This window comes from Erinaceus europaeus, chromosome 16 (genome assembly GCF_950295315.1).
Source record: "Erinaceus europaeus chromosome 16, mEriEur2.1, whole genome shotgun sequence".
Taxonomy (NCBI): Eukaryota; Metazoa; Chordata; class Mammalia; order Eulipotyphla; family Erinaceidae; genus Erinaceus; species Erinaceus europaeus.
The window spans coordinates 4427979-4454694 of NC_080177.1; the positions used below are offsets into that span (position 1 = coordinate 4427979).

General features: G+C 45.1%; 1 protein-coding gene across 14 annotated transcripts in view; it reads left to right on the forward strand.

The window, feature by feature from the left end:
- Positions 1-26716, forward strand: part of CSNK1G1 (casein kinase 1 gamma 1) — a 172566-nt gene that overhangs the window by 97813 nt on the left and 48037 nt on the right. The window lies entirely within an intron of this gene.

Genomic DNA, 26716 nt, shown 5'->3' on the forward strand with positions numbered 1-26716 from the left:
ACCCATGGGGACAGCTGAGAATTGAAATAAGAGTTTAGCCCAAGTGTTCCTTGTTTTCCATTAATCATGTGCCCCTACTGTGTTAATCATGTGCCCCTACTGTGTTAATCATGTGCCCCTACTGTGTCTCAGTTTCCCTCTTCATATGACAGTCTGTTTCTTAATTGAACTAACAGACATGCTGGAGCTGGTTGAACTAATTCTGTGAAAGCTTTGAATTCTTAGAGGAAGAGTGTTACACATTTCTCAAGGCCTTTAAAAATACCAGAACAAGGAGGTAACAGGGTTGTTTTTTTTTTTTTTTTTTTTTTTAGGTAACTTACACAATTTTACCACTTGAACCTTTTTTTTTTAATTTTTCTTTTCCTGTTTGCCCTGAGGCTTTGTGCCTGCATGACTCCACTCTTCTGGTGACCATGGTTTTATACAGAGTGAGAGAGGGGAAAGGTTTGCAGTATTGTTCATGACTCTTGAAGTTTCTCCCTGCAAGTGTGTACTAGGCACTTGAACCCAGTCCTTGTGCATGGTATCACGTGCACTGAACTCGGTAAGTCACCATCTGGTCCTGACTTTTTTTAATTCTGTTTATTTCAGAATGAAAGAGATACTCTAACAGTTCTTTACCACCTGTGAGAGCTTCCCCTATGGCCTGGGGTTCTAGGTTTCCAACCCAGGGGCTTATGTGTGGTGATGTGTGCTTGTGATGTGAGATGTGACCTTACTGTGTGTGCTTTCTCCCTGTCCATTAGTTTTGTTTTTTAAAGGTTTGTGGTCAACTCTGAGGTAGAGGTGATTTAGTATCTCCTAACCATTTTTGCACACTCTGCAGAGAAGAATTCCAGCTGTAGTGAGTCCCTCACATCTGTGTATTGAAGGGTGTGTTTGTTTCTTACAGGGGAACTGGAATTGAAATAGTTATACTCACTCGAGATTTCTTGGTGAAGATGAGCGTTATTTTTCTCTTTGCCACCAAGATTATCACTGGAGCTCAGCACCTGCATGGGGAATCCAACACTCCTGACAGCCTTATTTATTTATGTGTTTGTTTTGATAGGACAGAGAGAAAATGAGAGGGGTGGGGGGAGGGAGAGGAAGAGAGACAAAAGACAGATAGACCTGCTTCACCATTCATGAAGTTTCCCCCCGAGGGCCAGGGACTTAAACACGGGTCTCTGCGTGTGGCAATGTGTGTACACAATCCCAGAGATGAACACGTCTACGCACATAATTCCAATTTAAAAGGGGCGTTAGCTGATGGTCATCTTGTAACACCTAAGAAATAATCTTCACAACCCCCCCCCCCAAATGATGCATTGTCATAGCCTAGATTTTTATTGTGTGAGTCACTGACACTCTCTTTTTTTTATCTTTATTTATTTATTGAATAGAGACAGCTGGAAGTCGAGAGGGAAAGGAAAGATAGAGAGGTAGAGACAAAGAGGCACCTACAGCCCTGCTTCACCACTTGTGAAGCTTTCCCCCTCCAGGTCGGGACCAGGGCCTCACACTTGGGCCTTTGTGCATTGTAACCTGTGTGCTTAACCAGGTGTGCATTGCCCAGCCCCTCTCTTCAATAATCACATCAATTAGTTTGGTTGCTGTTTGGCCAGGTAGCTAAATCAGCCTGTGAGTTTACTGGATTCCATGGCTGAGGCCCTTGAGGCCACAGGTTCAGTCCCAGAACTACTTTCTACCAGATCTGAGCAGTGCTCCGATCCTCTCTCACACCTCTCTCATTTTCTCCTAACATACAAATATACAAATCAGGAACGGAGGGAGGGATGTTTCTAGTGTTGAATTATTGAAACATCAGGAGTAAAGTTTCATTACAGTGAATATTGGAATGAATGTTAGTGAATGTCATTGTCCCTTCCATAAAGGTTACATACATACAATTGAGCTCCATTGTAGAAGATGATGTTTCTTTACAGCACAAAAAACAAAAAAACATACATATATATGTATGTGTATTTGAACCAGATTATTACTCTAGCAGGTTCACTGCTGGGGATCAAATTCGAGACATCATACTTTCAAATCAAACCCGTTACCAGTGGCACCTCCTCTCAGGCCTTGGAAGCTCAGATTTCTTAGGGAGTTAGATAATGGAAAGGCACAGGCAGGAAGTTTCTCAGGCTTGATGGGCCATCAATCTCTGCCCCTTTAATTACAAGAATAATCCTTGATTGTAAGTAAATTATTATGCCCAAAAAGGTTATATGAATACTGAAACTCACGTTTTATATAATTTCCTCATATGAAATATTCCTCTTAAAATTCAGATAGTTAAAAATGTAGAAACTTCGTATTGAGTTATCAAAAGCCATGACCTGTTTTTTCTTTAATTAAAAATTTTTTCCCCATTTAAGTTATTTTGAGGGGGATTAATGGTTTACAGTAAATACAATTGTTGACACATGGGTAAAATTTCTCAATTTTATGCAAAACACTCTCATCCCCAGCCTAGGTCTCTCTTGTTTTTCTTTTTCTTTTCTTTTCTTTTTTTTTTTTTTTTTCCTCCAGGGTTATTGCTGGGCTCAGTACCTGCACCATGAATCCACCGCTCCTGGAGGCCATTTTTTCCCCCTTTTGTTGCCCTTGTTGTTGTAGCCTCGCTGTGGTTATTATTATTGCCATTGTTGATGTTGTTCGTTGTTGGATAGGACAGAGAGGAATGGAGAGAGGAGGAGAAGACAGAGAAGGGGAGAGAAAGACAGACACCTGCAGACCTGCTTCACTGCCTGTGAAGCGACTCCCCTGCAGGTGGGGAGCCGGGGGCTCAAACCAGGATCCTTACGCTGGTCCCTGCGCTTTGCGCCACATGCGCTTAACCTGCTGCGCCACTGCCCGACCCCCTCCTTTTTTTTAATAAGATTTATTTATTTATTTTATTTCTTGTTTGGGGGATTAATGTTTTTTTAAATATTTATTTATTCCCTTTTGTTGCCCTTCTTTTATTGTTGTAGTTATTGTTGTTGATGTCGTCGTCATTGGGTACGACAGAGAGAAATGGAGAGAGTAGGGGAAGACAGAAAGGGGAAGAGAAAGACACCTGAAGACCTGCTTTACTGCCTGTGAAGTTACCCCCTGCAGGTGGGAAGCTGGGGTCCGTGCACTTAACCCGCTGACTCCTGGGGGATTAATGTTTTACAGTCGACAGTGAATACAATAGTTTGTACATGCATAACATTTCTCAGTTTTCCACATAACAATAAAACCCTCACTAGGTCCTCTGTCATCCTTTTTGGACCTGTATTCTTCCCCCCAACCCATGCACACCAGAGTCTTTGACTTTGGTGCAATACACCAATTCCAGTTCAGGTTCTACTTGTGTTTTCTTTTCTGATCTTGTTTTTTAACTTCTTCCCGAGAGTGAGATCATCTCATATTCCTCCTTCTCTTTCTGACTTCTTTCACTTAACATGATTTCTTCAGGCTCCATCAAAGATGAGCTGAAAATGGTGAAATCACCAATTTTAATAGCTGAGTAGTATTCCATTGTGTATATTTGCCATGATTTGCTCAACCAACTCATCTGTTGTTGGACACCTGGGTTGCTTCAAAGTTTTTAAAAATTTTTAATTATCTTTATTTATTGGATAGAGACAGCCAGAAATCTAAAGGGAAGGGGGTGATAGAGAGGGAGAGACAACTGCAGCACTGTTTCACCACTTGCAAAGCTTTTCTCCTACAGGTGGGGACCAGAGGCTTGAACCTGGGTCCTTGCGCATTGTAACGTGTGCTTAACCAGGTGCGCCACCACCCGGCCCCACCGTGACCTATTTTTCTATGCTTTTCTGTGCAAAAATACGTCATGACTTTTCCAACAACCCATTCGTTCTCTGGCTGCACAGAATTCTGCACATTGTAATTTACTGATCCTGCATCTGGTGTGACAGTGGCCAGGGCTCCTTATCATCACTCCACTCAGTTACAAACTATAGGAACTACCTCAGAGAAGTATATGCTACTCCAATGTAGATAGCATAATGGCTATGCAAAGAGACTATCCAATGTAGATAGCATAATGGTTATGCAAAGAGACTATCATGCCTGAGGCTCCAAAGTCCCAGGTTCAATCCCCTGCACCACCATAAGCCAGAGTTGATCACTGCTCTAGTTTAAAACAAAGAAGTAATACCACCCTCTAGAAGCTCTAAGGAGAGGACTTAATCAGCCAGACCACCCCCACCTGTGACAGACGTGGGCCTGTGGGTGCCCTATTTAAACTGCAACGATTTTAAGGGTGACAGATTTTTCTAAGGGAACCAGCTGTCATTAATACAGTGGTATCACACGTGATGTTAAGAGCTGAAATTAGGTGGGGGTAGATAGCATATTGGTTATGCAAAGAGACTCTCAGGCCTGAGACTCTCAGGCCTGAGACTCTCAGGCCTGAGTCCCGGGTTCAGTCCCCTGGCCCACAATAAGCCAGAGCTGTGCAGTGCTCTGGTGTTTCTCTGTCTTTCTCTCTTTGCATCTCTCCAAAAATAAAATAAATAAAATACTTTAAAAAAAAAAAAAGAGCTAAACTGAAATTAGGGGAGTCAAACAGTGGTGCAGCAGGTTAAGTGCAAATGGTGGAAAGCGCAAAGACAGGCTTTAGGATCCCAGTTTGAGCCCCTGGCTCTGCCTTCCCCTCCCTCCTCTCTCCATTGCTCTCTGTCCTGTCCAACCACGATGACATCAATAACAACAACAATAACTACAACAATAAAACAACAAGGGCATCAAAAGGGAATAAATAAATAAATATTAAAATAAATAAATAAATAAAATTCTTGTTAAAAAAGCACATAATATTGCTATGAAAAAAAGCTCTGGGGAGTCGGGAGGTAGCGCAGCACATTAAGTGCACGTGGTGCAAAGCACAAGGACCGGCATAAGGATCCCGGTTCAAGCCCCTGGCTCCCCACCTGCAGGGGAGGTTGCTTCACAGGCAGTGAAGCAGGTCTACAGGTGTCTGTCTTTCTCTCCCCCTCTTTGTCTTCCCCTCTTCTCTCCATTTCTCTCTGTCCTATCCAACAACGACTCAATAATAATAACTACAACAATTTTAAAAAGGGCAACAAAAGGGAATAAATAAATAAATTTTAAAAAAAAGAATTGATGTTTTATTTAAAAAAAAAAAAAAGCTCTGGTTGCCTTGGCAGGGCCACATCAGATGATTTCATGAGATCGGGTGGTCCCTGACCTGATATACACTCCCTCAGCTGTTTGCTTCGTCTCCCGCCTGTGATTTCCCTGAAGCAAACGCTGTCTTATTTACCTTTTTCCCCATCCCACTCGACGCCATTTTGTGTAGTATTTTGCAAATAGTGTTTAAAAACGATGGTTAAAGAGGAAGCAAGGGTGTGTGTGTGTGTGTGTCTCCACTATTTTCGTTGCAAATGATAGAATTGATTCATTTTAGCTTAGATCCAAAAGGAGGATTTGCTGGCGGACTTCAGGGACATAGCATGGAACCATGACAGGAAATGAGCAACTCCACTGGGACTGGACCAGAGCACTTGGGAAGGCACTGGGGTTCAAGACAGCACTCTTTATCCCTGACTTCCTGTTGTGCCCTGCCGACTGCCTGCCTAGGGTTATAAAATCCCTTGACTTCACTTCTGTGAACCTTCTACATTTTTCTGAACATTATTAGGCTTTGCTGCATCTGGTTCTCCTGACATTTGGTGGGGAAAGGTCTCTCACCATTCCTTCTCCATTTTTGAAGCCAACCAACTGCATGTTCCTGGAAGGAGACAGCCTCGCTCAGCCAGGGACAGCTTTCCAGGCTTGGCTCCGGCGCCTTGCCTTCTGCTGAGCTCCAGAGTTATGTGGTCTCAGCAGAGAGCAGTTCTCTGGGAATGTGGCTTCAGAAGTGGCAGAAGACAGTTGATAGACGACACAAGAAGGGTGGATTTACAGACCATACTTTCTTCCTCTCTTTTATTTGTTCCCCTCCCCCCCCAAAAAAAATGAAACCTCAGAAAAGCGAACATTTTGCTGTAAGACCTCTTGACACCTTGAGGTTCTCAGGGTAGAGAGTTGAGCTATACATAACAGCTGTGTGGTGCTCTGGCACAGGGCACTGAGGACTCCCAGAAAGATAACTGCCTTCCTTCCAGCTAATTGCTCCTGTGTTTACTGCCCTTGCCCTCCTCTTGTTAGAGAAAAACAGCCCTCAGCAAAACCTGCTTTGGTCCTTGGGAAGAGAGGCAGGCAGTTTTCAAGCTCCATCTGTCACACTCCACCCGCAGGAGGGCCTGCTCCTTCCAGGAGGGTGGCTTGCTGGTATAAACATGAGGGCAAGAGCAGAAGCCCCGATTAGAAACAGTTACAGTCCTGATAAAGGGTGAGGAGGGTGTATGAAAATATCCAAGCCTCTGGAAGTGCCTTGCAGGAGGAGCAGCGCCAGTGTCACAGGGGGTGGCACCTAAATATAGATGTGGCCCTCGCTGGTGAGTCAGTGTCAGCCCCAGAGCGCTGTGTGAGGAGCATCTCTGGGTCTGGGACAAACTTCGAAGGAATGTGTGTGTCTGTCTGTCTCCACCCAGCCAGCTGTCCAAATCTTACCTACATTGTCCAGGAGACATTTTTGAGGATTTTTTTAGAATGCTTCCATTGGGGGTCGGGCTGTAGCGCAGTGGGTTAAGGATAAGGATCCAGGTTTGAACCCCCGGCTCCCTACCTGCAGGGGAGTTGCTTCTTAAGCAGTGAAGCAGGTCTGCAGGTGTCTTTCTCTCCCCCTCTCTGTCTTCCCCTCCTCTCTCCATTTCTCTCTGTCTTATCCAGCAACAACAATATCAGTAACAACAACAATAATAATTACAACAATGATAAAAACAATAAGGGCAAAAAAAGGAAAATAAATAAATAGATATTTTTTTTTAAAATGCTTCCATTAATGTTACAGCTTATGTCTAATCTGTGGCAAATGCATTTTGTGAAGTAGAAGTCAGAGTGAGTAACTCACATCCTCAGTCCTAGTAGTCGCTAGTCTTTGCTGGAGCTAATGTAGTGAGTGGCTGGCAATAGTTTGAATCTCTATTCATTCCTCTGGGAAAGCATGACCTTAACCTTTATGTACTTGCTACACTAGTTAGTCCGAAGAGACTAACAAAGTGCTCAGTACACAACAGTAATAACTACAACAACAATAAAAACAATAAGGGCAACAAAAAGGAAATAAATAAAAATCTTAAAAATAAAAAAACCAACCCAAAACTCAACTAGTGTTACCTGACATGAGGCAACAGGGCGATTGCCTCTAATCACATACATAAAGTGTGTCCCTCTCCTGCCTAACAGAGAGAGAGAGAGAAGAAGCATTTCTGTTTAAAACATTTGGCTTGTCAGGCCAATAGTTTACTTATAGAGCGTTGTGAGTTTGTTCTAGGAATTGGCCTGCATAGCCGAACAGTCACACAGAGGACCAACACCTTCTCGGCGCATTGTTTTGCAGAGTGCAGAGCTGCCAGTGACGTTCGCTCAGTGTGAAGCTGGAACTTGTTACTTGGGTTTTGTCATCTTTTAAGGGACTTTCTGAAAAAGTAAAAGGAGGTAAAGTTCCAAAAATAGGTCCAAGTAACATACATGTAACTGGGTTGGGCTGGAGAGTCGTGATAAGTTCCAGAAAAATCAGTGCTTGTCAGGCAGTGACTTGGAAAAGTTTGGCAGTGGGAGAAAGCTTTATGAAAGAACAGAGATCCAAAGACCCGCTGCTGTTCTCTCAATGTTAAGTCCTACTTCACCTCTATTAGAAAAGGTGCTGGAGTGGTCTGGGAGGTGGCACAGTGGATAAAGCACTGGACTCTCAAGCATGAGGTTCTGAGTTCAATCCCCGGCAGCAAATGTACCAGAGTTATATCTGGTTCTTTCTCTCTATCCTCCTATTTTTCTCATTAATAAATAAAACCTTTAAAAAAAAAAAAAAGAAAGAAAGAAAAGGTGCCGGAAGTCAGGCGGTTATAAGAAGACACCTAGTGACTTGTTCTAAAACTTAATGACTTCCTTTCCACTGTCTCTCAGTGACAGACTATGTAAAGATAGGTGATTGGGGGCAGCATAGACAGCACAATCGTTATGCAAAGAAACTCTCATGTCTGAGGCCCCAAAGTCCCAGGTTCAGTCCCCTACCTTGTACCGAACCTACTATCAAAATAGTGACCCAGTACCTAATGCACCCTTTTGTGCTTGTGTTGTAAAATATAACTTGCCTACAAGCAAGCTTAAAGCAAATCCCAGCAAGATTAATTTTTAACATTTGTGACCAATTATGTTGTCATCTTCTCTCAACTCCTAAGCAAGGAATTTATATCCCGCCCACTTAGAGGAAGTTTGGGGGCCAGGAGGTGACTCAGCAGTAGAGTATGAAGCCCTGGGTTCAACTGCTAAGACCATGTGGAGCAACACAAATTCATCAAGGACAAAAAAGGGTAGGATTCCATGGATCTAGAAGCAGTGCGTTGGTGTCTCCTCTCTGCCCATCAGTGGCCCAGCTCCTGGCACCATATTAAGAGCAGCAGAAGCTTGCCAAGCCTGTCCGCCTCAGCCCTCTAGTCCTTTCTACTGTCTGAGGTACTTTGAACGTTCCCCTCCATTTTTTTGTGTCTTTATTCACATTGCTTGAATTAACCACTTACCAGCCTGTGGAAATCCTTCCTCTAGTTGTGATGTGAATAGCTGGAGTCCTCACGAAAAAAGCCAGCTGAGCTCACCTTCTGTCTTCCCAGCACTCACTGCATAGTCTGGGGGCTGAGATAGAAATGAGATGGTCTCTGCCTTTTAGAATAGGATCTTCTTTGAGCAGGAAACTGGAATGTTCCGAGGTCTGGTTTAAACAAGGGGCTCAGAATTAAAAGGTGCTCTGGGTGAGAGCAGACTAGCTTAGCGTTCAGCTGTCAGAGAGCTGTTGCTCTGCTTTTGCCGCTGTGTTTCCAGTCACCTGTGTATCTGTTGACCCCATCAGCCTGCAAGCCCCCCTCCACTCCAGCCTCGCCAGCTCTTAGCCATCTTTCAGGGCTCAGCCCACGCATGACCCTGCTCTCCAAAGCTTCCCCAGCCTCTTGACCGTCCCTGTAGTTTGACTGCTCTCACTTGAGATGCTTGCCAAAAGGATTAACTGGCCACCAGATGCTTGCAACTTCACTGAATGGAAAACTGGAAGCAGGGACATCTGGGCATTTACTCCTCAGACTGACATGAAGGAGCACGCTTTGCTTCTTAGCGAGTCCAGTCTCCAGTGACTGGGGTGATCAGGTCATCTTGAACGTCCCCCTCAGGGCACATCTGTTCTGACAGCAGAAGGACTTGGGTGGAGATTCAAAAGAAAAAGCAACAGCAGGCTGCAGCGTCTGGTCCATTGAGCAGTAGTTCTGGGGCAGTCCTTTTAACCTCTTTCCCAGCTGGAGAATGAGGGTGACACTTGGTACTTTGCTCTCTCGGGAATGTTCTAATGCTTAAGGAAAGGGTGTGCGGTAGGGGACAGATACTCTCCTCCCAAGCTGCGACTAGACTGTATGCCTCGGTGGGTTTTGCCTTCTCAGTCAGTAGACTTCTGGGAACAATTCATTAAGTGAGATCAAGGTTAATGAAAGAAAATATGTACTGCTCTGCTTTCTATACTCGTGTATTAATCTGAGTTCACGCCAAGTGCCTTCTGACTCCTGACGGTGGGTGGCATTTATTAGGCTTCCCGTGAGTCCTTATTAGCCGAAGCACTCCTGCTGGGTGGGCTCCTTCGTACCTGTGCTTTGGCAAGAGAAACAGCACTGTTAACGCCTGAGGGCATAGCCGTCAGCTCACCAGCATCTCGGGTTGTCTGCTAGGTTTAAGTACAGACCATGAATCCTCGCAAAGTCGGTTAAGAGCTTGTCAAACCAGTGCAGTCCAGGACAGGGTGCCGTAACTGAACCTGAGATTGGAAGCAAAGGAAGCTTCGGTCTTGGCTGTGGCCGGCCCTGACTATAGGATATGGGCAGTCACCTCCCTAGTGAACGAGGAGGGTCACCCTCATGGTCAGGTTGGGGTTAAATGGGAGAACTGGCACTACACCTCTTCATAAACTGTAAAGCAGTTGATGGCAAGCGGACTAATGATAGCATCCATCACATAACAGATCCCTGCTTTTGAAATATCAGCAATAATATCAATAAAAAGAGAGGAGACAGGGCAGGTGAAATAGCATAATGGTTCTGTAGAAAGACTCATGCCTGAGGCTCTGAGGACCCATGTTCAGTCCCCAGCACCACCATCAGTCAGACTTGCCGGCAGACACCCTGTGCTAAGAGAGGGTGAGATGGGGAGATAACTGGTGCTGAGGCTTTGGGGATAATGGGCCCAGCCAGGTTCTGAAAGCCTGTTTTCAATATCCCTGGGCCTGTAGTAGAAATGCTGAGACCAGGCCTAGGACAGAGACAGAGCAGGGGAGCAGAGTATTAGAAATCCGGCGGTTTGGCAGGATATATGAAAATGTTCACTCCGCATGGTCCCTGACTCAGCCTTTCCTCTCCAAGGAATTTACCTTCCAGAAAACATGCAGCCAGGCCCCAAAATGTAGGAACAAGGAGTTTTAGCAGCACTGTATGCATAATTGTCTAGACACTGTACTTTTCCAATAGAGTCCTAGTTCAAGGCCAGTTCAAGGTAGGAGAGACTTTCTTGGCTTTAGGACTGTTGCCTCAGGCCAGCCAGAGCGAGGGGCCAGCGCTGTCCTCAGTCCTCAGGTACCTGAGCATCTGCCAGCTTCTCTGGGCCCTCCCTCTTCTGTGTTAGTGTCCCTCTTTCCTGGCGTCCTCTCAAACAGCCCCAGGCTGAGTTCAGTAATTGGGGAGGAAGGAATGCTCCTGCATTTCACAAATGCTTCTGCAGTTCACAAAAGTCCTAGATTGACTCTTCCACTGGCTCCTTAACCCAGTTCCCCAGCAGGGAGACAGGATACTCTGCTTAACCTGTTTGAGTCACATCCTTGGGGTGACAGTAGGAAATGGGTTGACCCCACCCCCTTAAACCGCATGAAGTAACACCAAGGAAACGGTGTTTTCCCATTGTAAGAACTGGGTGTCGTTAGTTAGCAGAAGAGAAGGCCGCAGGCCAGGCAGAAGCAGTAGCTCTTCCCTGGAGGGTCTATTTCTCAGGATGCTCCTGATACGCAAGGGAGTCCACTCGTCTGCTTCATGAGAGAAGCAGAGCCTCTCTCTAGCATAGGTGGTAGGCTCAGAACCTCTCACATGGAGTCCTGCGCTACCACTGAGCCCCTCCTCTGCCTCTGCACCAAACTTAGTGCAGTGGGGGCCAGGTTCAAACCTGGCTGATGCACATGGAAAAACAGCACACTGTCCACTTGAGCTGTTTTGTGTCCTGGCAATACCTGTTTCGAACAGCAAACATGTAGATACAACCTCAGAGCCCATCAGTCAGCACCTGAAAATAGCAGTTCTACCTGCTGGTGGGGCTAGTATGTATCTATTTAATGACCAGAGAACAACGACTATAATATAATAATAAATTCTAAATAAAGTTGTGTAAAGCACCCCTGTCTCTCTCTAGGACTTTTGTTGGGGCTTCACCTCTGGGTGACTCCCCTAGCCAGCAGGCTAGTAGATAAACGGCTAAGACCTGGAGCAAGGGAAGGGCAGTTCGGGGGTCAGGCATTGGTGCTCCTGGTGGAGCACACACAAGGACCCAGGTTCAAGCGCCCAGTCCCTACAGTATAGCATGTCCCTTCACACTGTTGGAGCTTTCCTTGTGCTGTGTCCAGTGCTCCTTTGTGGTGCTGGGAGCTCGAGGGTCCTTGTTTATGGCAAAGTGTGTGCTCTACTGGGGGAGTTGTCTTCTGGCTTCCAGAAAAGTATTCTGTCCGGAAATTGTGAGGATGTGGTTTGACCTGAGGAGTGTGTCTATCCTGTCAGTTTCTCTCTCTGTACCGAGAGGTTGAGCAAGAAGGGACAGGAGGAACCCCAAAGGTGTGCCTCGTCTTATCAGATTCCCTGCCTCACAAAGCACCCCACATTCCTGATACTATGGCCATTAGATAAAAAGAAAGGGGGAGATGTCAGGAAATTGTGAGGAGCCTCACAAAGCACCCTGCATTCCTGATACTATGACCTATCTACATAATCATTGTTTTGCCTAAAACAACCCCACCCATTCCATTCCTTTGATCTATCATCTTTCTACCCTCTAGACCCTCCCTGCCTGCAGGGTAATATTAATCCTACCAGTTAAAACCCTCCCAACAGTTGCTACAGAAGTTTCTACCTTCCCAGCTCCCTTTTGCCTTTCTCCATCCCTTTCCTAGCCATTTCTGTTTCCGACTTGCTGCTTCCTGGTCTGCCCTTTAAAAAGCCTGGGCTCTCTGATCAATAAATACATTGCATTGCCTTGCACCATGTGTCTGGTTCCTGAGTCATATCCCTCGCTTCACTGAGTGAGTAGCAGCCCAGGCTGGCTTTGGTTGCATTCTCTCCAACCCAGAGAGTATGCGCCCGGGAAGAGGCACCCTCACGCTAGCCTGGCAGTATTCTCTTTTTTTTTTTTAAGATTTTAAAAAATATTTATTTATTCCCTTGTGTTGCCCTTGTTGTTTTTTATTGTTGTTATTAATGTCATTGTTGTTGGAAAGGACAGAGAAATGGAGAGAGGAGGAGAGAAAGATAGACACCTGCAGACCTGCTTCACCGCTTGTGAAGTGACACCCCCTGCAGGTGGGGAGCCAGAGGCTTGGACCAGGACCTCTGACCGGGACCTCGATCTGGGATCCTTAAGCAGGTCCTTGCATGCGCCCCCTGCACTTAACCCGCTATGCTACCACCCAATTCTCCATAAAAGTATTAAGTGAATTCTTTTTTTTTTTAAAGAAATGTAGTTTCTTTTTTTATATATTTATTTTATTTATTTATTCCCTTTTGTTGCCCTTGTTGTTTTATTGTTGTAAGTGAATTCTTAAATGAATACTTTCCTTAATATATTCTGAGAGCCTGGTTGGAGGTTCTAGCAAGGGAGTGCAGCTACTCTACTTGGATACCCTCAACCAAAGACCAGGTCTGTCTCTATTCAGGGAAAGCCATCCTCTTCCTTCTGGAGGGATGTACTTGCAGCATGAGGGAGGAGGGGGACACCTGCCAGCCAGCCAGATCAGCCGGGTCAACCCTGGAGCTCAGTGGGGTGACAGATGTTGCAGCCAGATCACCCTCATGTACTCTTCAGATATTCCATACTACTTTTGGTTTGCCATTATGTTTTTCTTGTTTTAAAAAAGTAATGACCCGGGAGTCAGGCGGTAGTGCAGCGGGTTAAGCGCACATGGCGCAAAGCACAAGTGGCGCAAAGTGCAAGGACCGGCAGAAGGACCCGGGTTCCAGCCCCCAGCTCCCCACCTGCAGGGGAGTCGCTTCACAGGTGGTGAAGCAAGTAATGACCCAGGGGTCCGGTGGTAGCACAGCAGGATAAACACACACAGCGCCAAGCAGTAGCTTCCGGTTTAGCCCCGGCTCCCCACCTGCAGGGGGGGTCGTTAGGACTGTTGCCTCAGGCCAGCAAGAGCCAGGGGCCAGCACAGGCTGTGAAGCAGGTCTGCAGGTGTCTGTCTTTCTCTCCCCCTCTCTGTCTTCCCCTCTTCTCTCCATTTCTCTCTGTCCTATCCAACAACAGTGACATCAATGACAAGAATAATAATAACCACAACAACGATAAAACAACAAGGGCAACAAAAAAAGGGGGGGGGATGGCCTCCAGGAGCAGTGGATTCCTTGTGCAGGCACCAAGCCCCAGCAATAATCGTGGAGACAAAAAAAAAAAAAAAAGTAATGACCCATATTCCAAACCGAAGACCGGGTCTGACAAAGCACTGCAGAACTGACCATTAACTATCTCTCTACATTTATACATATTTGCCCATTTTTTTCCTATGGTCCTGTCTTCTCTTCCTTTCTAAGTCACACCTAATACTTCTGAGTGTCTTCCTTTTTTTTTTTTCCTTCTTAATCTCTCTGGGTCCTGATGGAATTGGAGTTCTGAGATCTTCCCCTAACATTTCTTCCCCTCTAAGAGTATGAACCAACATTTGTTATGGGGTGCATCTGGTGGGAGTTCTAGCTTTTGTAAGGGCATGGGCGTTGGCTAGTGGACCCATATGCCCCAGCCTATTTCTATGTTTCCCTAGTAGGGTAGGGCTCTGGAGAGGTGAGGTTCTGGGACACATTGGTGAGGTCATCTGCCCGGACTGCTTCTTAGAAGATTTTAAAACACAGTAGTATGTCTTTATAACTTAACAGCAGTTACTGAACTTGCAGTAGTAAAAAAGATGAGGGAAAAATCAGACTGGCTTTTTTTTTTCCTTACCACCAGTGCTATTGCTTGGGCTAGGTGCCTGCAGGACTCCACCATTTCTGGTGACTGTATTCCCTCCACCCACCCACCTACCTCCCCCCCTTTTTTTTTTTGATAGGGGGTGAGAGACAAAGAGAAGGAGAGATACCTGCAGCTCTGCTTCAATACTCATGAAGCTTCTCCCAGGCAGGTGGAAACCAGAGGCTTGAACCCAGATCCTTGTGCCTAGTAGCATGTGTTCTACCCAGGTGAGCCACCACCTGGCCCCCAGAGACTGACATTTTAATCCCAATGATCTCTCAGTTCTTCATCTTTTTGGAGAGAGAAAGAATCCCCCACATCTAGCCTATTCCCAACACACAACTCACTTTCTGTCCTTTTTTTTTTTTTCCCCACACCTTGCATCATACACCAACCACTGAAGAGAACTGTCCTCCTGATCTTCCAGAGGCTTTTGGATAAATAAAACTTTGAACCTGCTGTGGAGCGCAAGACCTTAGCAGTTGCATGTGTGTAGTCTGGAAGAAGTGAGGCCCAGTTACTGAGCCTCAGAAGTGGGAGGTGACTCCTCAGCTCCTGCCAGTCCCCTGCCTCGTCCCCCATATACGGCTTGAGCTGGTGCTGGTGCATATGCCTGGTGATACTCCAGTTCCCGGGAGGCCTGTGAGTGAGGTGACGGGAAAGTATTTCCATTATATGACAGGCAGTACGCTCCTGACTCCCTATTTCTGGGCCTGGCTGTTTTTGTTATTAAACTAGCATTTTGTATAGGCTCATAAGTCTACCTGATTTATAATATAAAGAGCATTTTTCCCAGTCAGGAAAATGAGAGATATTTTGTTCTTTTTTAAAAAAGCAAAACAGGGCAGAGGGTAGATAGCATAATGGCTTATGCACATAGACTCATGCCTGAGGCTCCAAAGTCCTAGGTTCAGCCCCTGTACCACCATAAGCCAGAGCTGAACAGTGCTCTGGTAAAAAGAAAATAAGTAAATAAATAATAAAAAAGCAAAGCGTGGGCCAGGGGTAGATAGCATAATGGTTATGCAAAGTGACTCTCATGCCTGAGGCTCTAAAGTCCCAAGTTCAGTGCTCTGGTTAAAAAAAAAAAAAAAAAAAAGCAATGGTTTGGGCAGTTGTGCTCACAAATTAGTGTGTGCAAGATACCCAGGTTTGAGCCCCTGCTCCCCACCCGCAGAGGGGTAGCTTCACAAACAGTGAAGCAGGTCTGCAAGTGTCTGTCTCTCCGTCCCCTCTCAGTTTCTATCTGGCCTGCTTTTTTTCAAATAATAATAATAGGAAGGAAGGGAGAGAGAGACGGGAAAGAAAAATGGCCTATGGGAGTGGTGGGTTCATAGTACCAGCACCAAACCCTGGCAATAACCCTGGGAGCGGAGCGGGGTGGGGGGAGAGGAGCGTATGTGTATCTTTGGAATAACACACTCTTGTGTAGACTTACTTTCTGAGTTTTAGATTTTATTCTCCCCCCCATTGTCCTATTTTTGGATTATCCTTTTCTGCTTTCTTGTTACGAGGGTTTGCTTAATATTATAACCCTGGCAATGATTTCCCGTGTGCTAGTAATCCACTGACACAGTGCTAGTAAGCACTGTCACAAACTCTGGAGAGCACTCAGTGATTGTGCTAGAAAGCACTTATGCTGACAGCACCAAGAACAATGTAATCTTAGAGAAATACTATCCCATTTTCGGCGACACTTAAGAGTGGTCAGAGAGAGGCTCAGCAGGCAGAACACATTCCTTGCATTCGTAAAGTCCCAGGTTTGAGTCCCTGCAAGACAGTGGTGGTCTGATATCTCTCCCTGGTAAAAATAAACAAATACTCTAAAAATAAATAAAAAGCAAACCATGGGGGGAAAGTAGATTTACCACATGCACACCACATAGCTGCAAGACTTTGCCCTCACCCGAAGTGTTCTGCTTTTTTTTTTTTATGATTATTTATTTGAATGTCCTTAAAGGCTTCCTCCAGCCCTGACTTTAGAAGACAGTCATCAACATGTACTTATTTTTCCATAGAAATATTAATACAAATGTTATTTTTATATCCAGATATTAGTGCATGTGGAACTTAATTGAATTTGCCTTCCAGCTAGATAATTTGGTTTTTCAAAAAGAAAGAAAGGCTAATTATTAGGGAACAATGTGATCAAATTACCAAAAGCTTCAAGGTGGTTTTATTTCAGCTCTCAGCTTGATGTGCGTTTAAAAATACCTCTCCTAAGAGCAGTTCCTGTTCGTAATGTATTATGGAACCATTTTAAGTAACAGCTTGGATGATAAAAGGAGCCATTATCCTTGATTTAGTGTGTTTAATCCAAGTTAAGTGTATGACAGACTAACAATGAGCTGTAGTGTTCTACACCTCACTTCCTGCTCTGTGAACTTGATAAATGTGGGTGAGCCCAGTGCCCAGCACGATGGCTAGGAATATGTTCCCAGGGCCCAGGAGGTGGGTCAGCAGACAGAGTGCATGCTTCACTGTGCACGAGGCCCTCGGTGTGCTCCCAGCACCAGTGGGAGCATCATGGACAGCCCTGGGAGTTTTGTGTTGCTCTGTCCTCTTTCCGTTTCATTCTAAAGATACAGAATAGGAAAATGGCACAGTGAGACCACTCACAGTGGTAACAGATGCTGGGGGCTCTTGCTTCATTTCCTATTATGTTACCAACAAAATGAAAAATAAAGGAAGGGGCAGAGAAGGAGGACGCTATTAATGAGGGGAAGTTATTTCATACAACCCTGTAAACGTGGTTACTGTGACATGCAGGGTACATGCGACCTTGGTGTTTTTTCCTTCAGAAGAGGAGAATTCAGAATTTGCTTCTTGAGTTTTCAGGCCGCTTGGGAACAACCCCTTCTTAGTTTAGATTCAGTGTATCATTAGTTCATCTTAGTTTCTGAAATACCACAGATCAAAGAATTTAGTGCTTAAGACCTTGCTCACTGCTCCCATTTCGCCACCCCCTTCCATAATTGCCTGTATGCACTGCTCTACACAGCTGGAAGCTTTTGCCCTCTTCCCTGGTCTTTAAAAAACATACACTCATTGATTTTAAGATAGAGAGAAAGATACCAGAGCACCAGTCTGCTCCGCTATATGCGCTACTGGTAGTTGAACCCGTGGAATTCCTGTGCTCAGCTCACTGGACCACCTTCCCAGCCACCCTGATCTTAAAGGATTTCACAAAATAATGTTGATTTGTTAAAACATTCTAGGTTACTCACTGAAGTGCAGCCCAGTGATAAATCCTTACAATGCAGTAGTCTCTTTCCAGGGAGACAGACAGACTTACAGGCTCTCTGTCTCTCACCACCAGCACTGGTCACCTGGTGGACAGGTGTGCGAGAAACAGGATGCCCAGTGGAACATGTGTGGGCATCTTCTGTGCAACTTGTTCTCATAAGTTAGGGTGTTTGCTCCCAAAGAGACGTGTATATTCAGTACCATGTTTTCTCTAATGCCTGAGAAACTGCGCAGAGCCAGAGAGAGAGGAAAAGAGATCGGAGTCCCAAGCCTCCTTCAGTGCAGTGGGGACCAGACTCAAAGCTGTCCACACACACGGCAGAGCGGCACACTGCCCAGGTGAGCTCTTTGGCTGACCGACAGACCAGTGTTTTCACTAGTCCTGAAATGATCCCTTCAAAAAAAACTATTGAGACGAGTGGCTCTGGTGTTGAAAGACACTAGTACGTCGCTGCTTTCTATGTCTTTGTAATATTTTAAACCTAAACTGAGGTGAAGCCCTCCATTTCTTCCCGTCTTGATAGAACTTTCCAGCAGAGGTGGTACTTGAGAATCGCCTATACAGCTCTGGTTGTGTCTCCTACTAGACATTCTGGTTTAGAAAGTTTGAGATGGTGTCACTGCATTTCTTTTTTTGTTTGTTTGTTTGTTTTTAAAGATGGTCATAGGAAGCACATTTCCAGTTTCAACTAATATCTTCACTAGCTTATTTGAGTCGTGCTACACATATTCTATAGTTCCGTTCTGACTTGTTCTGTTGCTTTATAAAGAAGAAACTGGAAGGAAATCCAAGCTACAGTTAGGGTTGTTTGTTTGTTTGTTTGTTTGTTTTTCCAGCACTGGGAAATAAATCCAAGGTATCACACATGCACAGTGTTGCTGAGCAGTCTCTCTGGATCACCTTTTTCATTCATTTTTCTTTGGGGGGGGTGGGTATGAGAGTGGAGTGGGGAGAAAGAGCAAGAAGAGAGAGACCAGGGCATCTCTCCACCATCCATGGAACTTCCCCCAGTGCTGTCCATGGAGTTCCCATGAGCCAGGGCACAGCCTCAGGCCTGCCACACAGAGTGAGCTACCTCCCAACCCCATGTAGTCAGAATTCTGGTTTAAGAGGAGAACCTGGATAAACAGCAGCTCTCTACAGATGGAAAGTAGAGAGGTGAAGGGATTGTTGGGATTGGTATCAGACACAGTCACTAGGTCCATGTTTCTGACTTGCGCTGTCTGTACTGGCATCTTGGACCTACCCCACCTCTGAGAAGTTTCAAAGGCCCTCCAAACTCTACAAGTTGTTTTGAAAGCCTGCCAGGGTATTGTGAGGTCTCGGGGTATTTAGTAAAAGGAAGCAACAACCACCAGGAACGCCTCACACTGAGGTTACCAGGCAGGAATTCTAAGTGACATAATTCAGTTAGAAATTACAGAAATCGAGGGTCGGGCGGTAGTGCAGTAGGTTAAGTGCACATGGCGCAAAGTGTGAAGATCGGTTCAGGTCCCCGGCTTCCCACCTGCAGGAGGGTCGCTTCACGAACAGTGAAGCAGGTCTGCAGGTGTCTATCTTTCTTTTTTTTTTAATATTTATTTATTTATTCCCTTTTGTTGCCCTTGTTTTATTTATTTATTTATTTATTAAATATTTACTTATTCCCTTTTGTTGCCCTTGTTGCTTTATTGTTGTAGTTATTATTGATGTTATCATTGTTAGATAGGACAGAGAGAAATGGAGAGAGGAGGGGAAGACAGAGGGGGAGAGAAAGACAGATACCTGCAGACCTGCTTCAGCACCTGTGAAGCGACTCCCCTGCAGATGGGGAGCCAGGGACTCGAACCAGGATCCTTATGCCAATCCTTGAGCTTTGCACCATCTGTGCTTAACCCCCTGCGCTACCACCTGACTCCTGCCCTTGTTTTATTTTTGTAGTTTTTGTTGATGTCGTTTGTCGTTTATGTTCGGGGGCTCCAGTTGGCCGGGCTAGCTTCGCCGCGGTGAACAGAGACTCGCGGAACACACGGCTGAGCCGGGAAGCTGTATTTCTTTATTCACGAACAACGATTCATAAACTAACCCAAACTAATCACCACACAGATCTCTCCTACATCCTTCCCCTCACGCGGCTGTGCCAAGAACTCTGGACCTCAAGTCTGCCCCTCCGTCGGGGTTCTCGGGCGGGGACAAGCAGGCCCCGCGAAACTAGCAGGGGCCAAACCAAATCTCTCAGAGGTAGGGGAAGGGGGTCAAACCAACATGAAGAATACCAACAGTCGTTGTTGTTGGATAGGACAGAGAGAAACGGAGAGAGGAGGGGAAGACAGAGGGGGAGAGAAAGACAGACACCTGCAGACCTGCTTCACCGCCTGTGAAGACACCCCCCTGCAGGTGGGGAGCCGGGAGCTCGAACCAGGATCCTTACGCCAGTCCTTGTACTTTGCGCCACGTGCGCTTAACCCATTCCCGACTCCCAAGTTGTCTTTGGCCCCTCTTTGTCTCCCCCTCCTCTCTCCATTTCTCTCTGTCGTATCCAACAACAATGACAGCAATAACAACAACAATAATAATCACAATAACAATTTAAAAAGGGGGGCAACAAAAAGGAAAAAATATAGCCTCCAGGAGCAGTGAATTCATGGTGCAGGCACCAAGCCCCAGCAATAACCCTGGAGGCAAAAAAATAATAATAAATTAAAATTTTAAAATTTAAAAAAAAAGAAATTACAGAAATCAGGTTGAGGAGCTGGCTCAGTCTGTTGACTAACTTGTATGCCTGAGACTTCACAGGCTGCAGGATCAATCCCTGGTACCACTTTTTATACCAGAGCCGAGCATTGCTCTGGTATCTCTTCTGATCTTGTTTTTCAACTTCTGCCTGAGAGTGATATCATCCCATATTCATCCTTCTGTTTCTGACTCATTTCACTTAACATGATTTTTTCAAGGTCCATCCAAGATCGGCTGAAAATGGTGACGTCACCATTTTTTACAGCTGAGTAGTATTCCATTGTGCATATAGACCACAACTTGCTCAGCCACTCATCTGTTGTTGGACACCTGGGTTGCTTCCAGGTTTTGGCTATTACAAATTGTGCTGCCAAGAACATATGTGTACACAGATCTTTTTGGATGGGTGTGTTGGGTTCCTTAGGATATATCCCCAGGAGAGGAATTGCAGGATCATAGGGTAGGTCCATTTCTAGCCTTCTGAGAGTTCTCCAGACTGTTCTCCACAGAGGTTGGACCAATTGACATTCCCACCAGCAATGCAGGAGGGTTCATTTGACCCCACACCCTCTCCAGCACTTGCTGCTGTTACCTTTTCTGATGTATGACATTCTCACAGGAGTGAAGTGGTATCTCATTGTTGTCTTTATTTGCATTTCTCTGACAATCAGAGACTTGGAGCATTTTTTCATGTGTTTCTCGGCCTTTTGGATCAGCATATTGTTGGATTGTGTTTTCTGGTCCATCTTCCTACTCTGTGTCTTTTTAATAGGTGAATTCAGGCCATTAACATTTATTGATATCAAAGATTGAAGATATTTTAATGCCATTCTTGTACAGTTTTAGAATGTTCTGATATATGACCTATTTATGGTGGTCTGACTGTTTGTAGACGACCTTTCAGAACTTCTTTCAGGGCAGGCTTGGTAATAGTTGATTCCTTCAACTGTTGCTTGTCTGAGAAGGTTTTGATGCCTCCATCTAGTCTGAATGACAGTCTAGCAGGATATAGTATTCTTAGTTGAAAGCCTTTCTTATTGAGCATTCGATAGATATCTTGCCATTCTCTTCTGGCCTGTAGTGTTTGTGTGGAGAAGTCTGCTACTAATCTTATGGCTTTTCCTCTGTAGGTGACTCTCTGTTTTTGTCTTGCAGCCTGCAGGATCCTTTCTTTATCCTTATTCCTTTCCATTCTAAGTATGATGTGTCTTGGTGTCTTTAAGTCTGGGTTAATTCTGTTTGGGACCCTCTGGGCTTCTTGAATCTTTATGTCTTTGATGTTGTCTAGACTAGAGAAGTGTTCAGCTATTATGGCCTGAAGAATGCTTTCTTCCTCTCCCTCTCTTTTTCCTCTGGTAAGCCAATAATGCGTATATTGTTTCTTTTGAAGTCATCCCATAGGACTCTGTTGTTCTTTTCAACATCTCTTAATCTCTTTTTGAGATCTCTTACTTCTTTTTTAGTTGCCTCTAATTTGTCCTCAATCATGCTAATTCTGTCTTCAGCCTCATTGATTCTATTCTCTCTGCCCTCTACTTTTTTCTGGAGTTCATCTATTCTGTTACTGTGTTCTGATACTGTTTTAGCTTGTTCAGTTAGTTGTGTTCTTAGCTCAGCTATTTCAGCTTTCAGCTCTCTAATAACCTTGAGATAACTAGTGTTTTCTCCCATGGTCTCATTTGTTGTTCCTGTATTTCTGATTACAATTCTTTCAAACTCTTTACTCACTCCTGTGATTATTTCCTTAGCTAGTGTTTGAATGTTGAACTCATTATTTTGTTCTTCACCCTTTGGGGGGCCTTTTAGCTGGACTCTTGTCATGGCTTGTTTCTCCATTATTTCTTCTTGTTGGTTTAACCATTTTATATATTATGTTATGAGTTCCCTCTCTCAGTACTTTTCAAATTACTGATCACTATTGCCTGGATTGACTTGTGTCTAAGTTAGGTAATTAAAGGGTTCACAGTGGTGGAAGTTAACAGTTGTTTCAATAGTATTTTAATCCCTGAGTTGGAGCTCAGTGGTTTAAAAGCCTCTTTTTCTTTTTCTTCCCTCTAGGCTATGGGAGCCGGAGGGCTTTTAAACTACAAGTAAGCTTCTCAGCTTAATTACTGACTCCTGATCTAGAGATAAAGCAGGGTGTGGCAGAGATACTCCAGTGGTTATGCAAAGAGACTTTCACAGCCCCACAGCTATGCCACCGAGGTATAGGTCTTCTGCTGAGTTTCCTGGCTAGATCTCTGTCCCCTGGTGTCCCTCCCTGCCGCTGCTCCAGACTCTGAGGGCAGTAGCAGTGGAGACCCAGAGTTGCACTTGATGAGTCTCCGGGGAGTCCTCTCCTCCCCTCAGCTGTCCCCTTGTTGGTGGAACAGACTGGAGGTGGCGTCTCAACTGACAAACTGCAGGACTGTTACCAACCACTTAATCTCTCCTCTCTGTCACCAGCCACACGTGTTTGCACTCACCGGTGACCTGGTGGGTTCCTGTAGTCGTTCTAGTCCTGTCTCGTTTCGGTCCCAGGTGGTCTCCTTTGGTATTCCTAGTGGATCCATCCGGGAGAGGACAGGAGAGGAGAGAAAGAGATCTGCTGCTCCTCGTAGCCCTCTTTCTCTTCTTAATCTCTAGTTATCCCTCCTCCCTCTCTCTCTCTCCCTCTCTCCCTCTCTCTCTATGTGTATATATGAAACCAGACATCAGCCAGATATTTTTGTAACTTATTTATAAACATGGCAGTTATTATTATTATTATTATTATTTTACCAAAGCACTGCTCAGCTCTGGCTTATGGTGGTGCAGGGGATTGAACCTTAGACTTAAGAGCTTCAGGCATGAGAGTCTCTTTGCATAACCATTATGCTATCTACCCCTGCCCCAAACACAGCAATTTCTAATGAGAGGTATCTAAATCTAATACTAAAGATTGTCAAGAACAAGATGATTGTTTGTCTCATTTCAGCTGATCCTTAAGTACTGGCAGCAAAGCTAAGAAATCATGCCAGTGTTATATTACTAGACAGACCTGACTTTTTGCTTGTACTTCAGAAGGAAGATACTGTACCCAGATTTGCAATTTGACCAAATAAAGGAATAATAGACTTGTTAATTGGGATCGGATTTGGCTGTTAAGATTTTCTTTCAAGCTGTTTGGCAAAGGTAGATTGCTTTTCCTGTGGGGTTAAAAGAAAGGGGAAAAAAATCTTCAGGAGGAAGGGATACTCAATGTTAGTGCAGTTACTTCACAGCCATTAGGGCCTCTGGTTTGCCCTCTTCCTCATTAAAAAAAATTTTTTCCTTTTAATTATTTTATTGGGAGTCAGGCAGTTACGCGGTGGGTTAAGCTCATGTGGCGCAAAGCAAGGACCGGCGTAAGGATCCTGGTTTGAGCCCCTCGGTCCCCACCTGCTGGAGAGTCACTTCACAGGCAGTGAAGCAGGTCTGCAGGTGTCTTTCTCTCCCCTTCTCTGTCGTCCCCTCCTCTCTGTTTCTTTGTCTTGTCCAACAACAACAACAAATGAATAAATGGCTTCCAGGAGCGGTGGATTCGTTGTGCAGACACAGAGCCCCAACGATAACCCTAGAGGCAAAAAAAGAAAAAAGAAACAAAACAGAAGAGAAATGATACAGGGTAGGCAACCAGCTAATCCGCCATGACCCATTTTGAAGAACATGATGTTTCTCTGAGCAGAATTAAATGTATAGGACATGGGCTGTGTCACTAAAGATCCTCAGACTACATCTGCCACATGTCTGCTCAATAACAGTGACACATCTCTGCAAAAGTATTATTCTGCTTTAAATGTCTCCATCAGATTCATTGAGAACAAGTTTTACATATTTTTAAAGGATTGATTTACTCATGAAAAGGAAAGAGATCCATAGCACCACTCGGACGGGCCAGGAATCAAACTGGGACCTCATGCTTGAGAACCCAATGCTTTTTATCCATTGAGCTACCTCCTGAGCTGTGATTTGTCTATATTTTAAATAACCTGAGGGAGTCAGGCGGTAGTGCAGTGGGTTAAGCGCACATGGCACAAAGCGCAGGGACCGGCGTAAGGTTCCTGGTTCTAGCCCCCGACTCCCCACCTGCAGGGGGGTCCCTTCACAAGCGGTGAAGCAGGTCTGCAGGTGTCTCTTTCTCTCCCCGTCTCTGTCTTCCCCTCCTCTCTTCATTTCTCTCTGTCCTATCCAACAACAGCAGCAGCAATAACAACAGTAATTACAACAATTAAAAAAAAAGGGAATAAATAAATATTTAAATAACCTGAAGAGTGAATTCTTCAAAACAATGGGGGGAATAAAGCACTTCAGATAAAGTCCTTTTTTCCTTTTGGCATTAGAAAGACTCAAAGCAACCTCAAAGGGCAGCCCCATGGTAATTATGGAGCCACCAGGAACAGAATCTGCTCTCCTAGATGATGAGAGCTAGGTGTAAGCCTGTGGAAAGTGCTCAAGCTGTTCAGTGTCTCTGAGTGGAACAGCTTGGCTGGTATTGCACATGGGAAAGTAAAATAAACATAGAGCATAGCATTGACTCATCTTAACTCCACTGACAGAAGGTCTTCACTGGCGAGAAGACCAGGCACCAAGTTAGAAATATTAGCTAGTGGGATGTCGGGCCGTGGTGCAGCGGGTTAAGCGCAGGTGATGCAAAGCGCAAGACTGGCGCAAGGATCCCGGTTCGAGCCCCCGGCTCCCCACCTGCAGGGGGAATAGCTTCACTGGCGGTGAAGCAGGTCTGCATCTCCCACCTCTCTCCATTTCTGTGTCCTATCCAAGAACAACAATAATTACAACACTAAAACAAGGGCAACAAAAGGGAATAAATAAATAAATATTTTTTAAAAAAGAAATATTGATAGTGACTTCCTCTGCTTGGGTTGCTGTAATAGACCATGAACTGGGGGCTTGTAACTAATAGAGAGGTAGTAGTGGTGGTCCCCTCCTTTCCTTCTCCTCCTCTTTCTCGCCCTCTTCTTTGTAGGAGAAAGACCAAGTTTAATTTCATATGTGTAAAGAATTCACATGGCTATAAATTCTAGAATCAGTAGGATAATCTGAGAGTTTGACCCTGAGTTAGTGAATGAGATGGGTGCCTGAGTCTTCAGAGGTAATTAAGAGGGATCACACACTCAAGAGGTGGCTGTGTGTCACAAGACCGTAGCCCTGCCTTTATGGGGGTTCACTATAAAAGGGTCCTCGGAAAGGTATTGCTGAGGGTCCCAGAAGTCCAAGGTCAGATTAGCAGCATGGTTGGGTTTGAGTGAAGACTCTTCTCTGGGTTACAGGTCTCTGGCAGTCCAGCAGTGTCCTCGTGTGGTAGAAAGAAGGGAAGGAGGGTTTTGTTTGTTTGTTTTTTCCTGAGAAGGTTAATGGTTTGCAGTCATTGACATATGCAGACAATACAAAGGAGGGCTTCTATGGGCACTAAACCCACTCAGAAGAGTTCTGGCTTCAGGTTTAATCAACAGACTTGCTTGTCTAAGGCTTGAAGGTCTTAGGTTCAGTCCCCAGCACCACAGCAAGCCAGAACTGTACAGTGCTCTGGTTTACAACAACCAAACGAAACAAAACTCTGACTTCATGACCTAATCACACATCCCAAAGGTACCGCATCCTAATACTAGAATATTGGGCACTTGAATTTTGAAGGAACACAGCATTCAGATACATAGATCTGGATAGCTCACCTGCGCCGGTATCCTGCTGGTGCAAACGAAAGAGAACGGAGAGAGGGGGAGAATTGTGTTGTGTAAGAAGCAGTGGGCAGAAGCAGGCAGAGATCTGAAGTGTATGCGAGTGGGTGGACCTTGGTCTATACTTCTATAGGGACAGACATCTTTCTGTTTGCTCAGACCAGACTCTTAAATTCGTGTTCACATGTGTAGCCACTGGTTACCTATACTTACTGTTTCTCTAGTTTACAGTACACTTTCAGAAGGAAAAGGAGTCAAAAGTTGCCTCCTAGGTGAGAAAGTCAAGATTTTTGGCTTCCTATAACTGAATTTCAAACCTGGGGGAAACCCAGTCTTCCTCCCCGCACCCCCTTTGTTTTCCTTTCAGAATTACTTCTCAGTCCAGAGCCTGTCTGTTGATTTGGCCTCAGTTGATAGAAAACAGGAAACTGTAGTGATTTCCTGAGAATAGGGTCAGGCTTCAGCCCCTGTAACCTCACCCCTTCGGTCTGAGAGCTTGGGCAGCAGCTACAAATGGCTCCGTGTCCCCTTGACAGTTAGTGACGGTGGTGCCTGACCGTCAAGCCCATGAGCCAGCCTGTAAACCTTTAATGATCACATGCACTTTGGGGCATCCTGGGAGAGAATACTCAGATCCAGCAATCAAACGGGCGGGGAGCTCATTCTCTGTCTCCTAAAGCAGTGGACACGCCCTGGCACTCTGACACCAGCTGCTTATTTG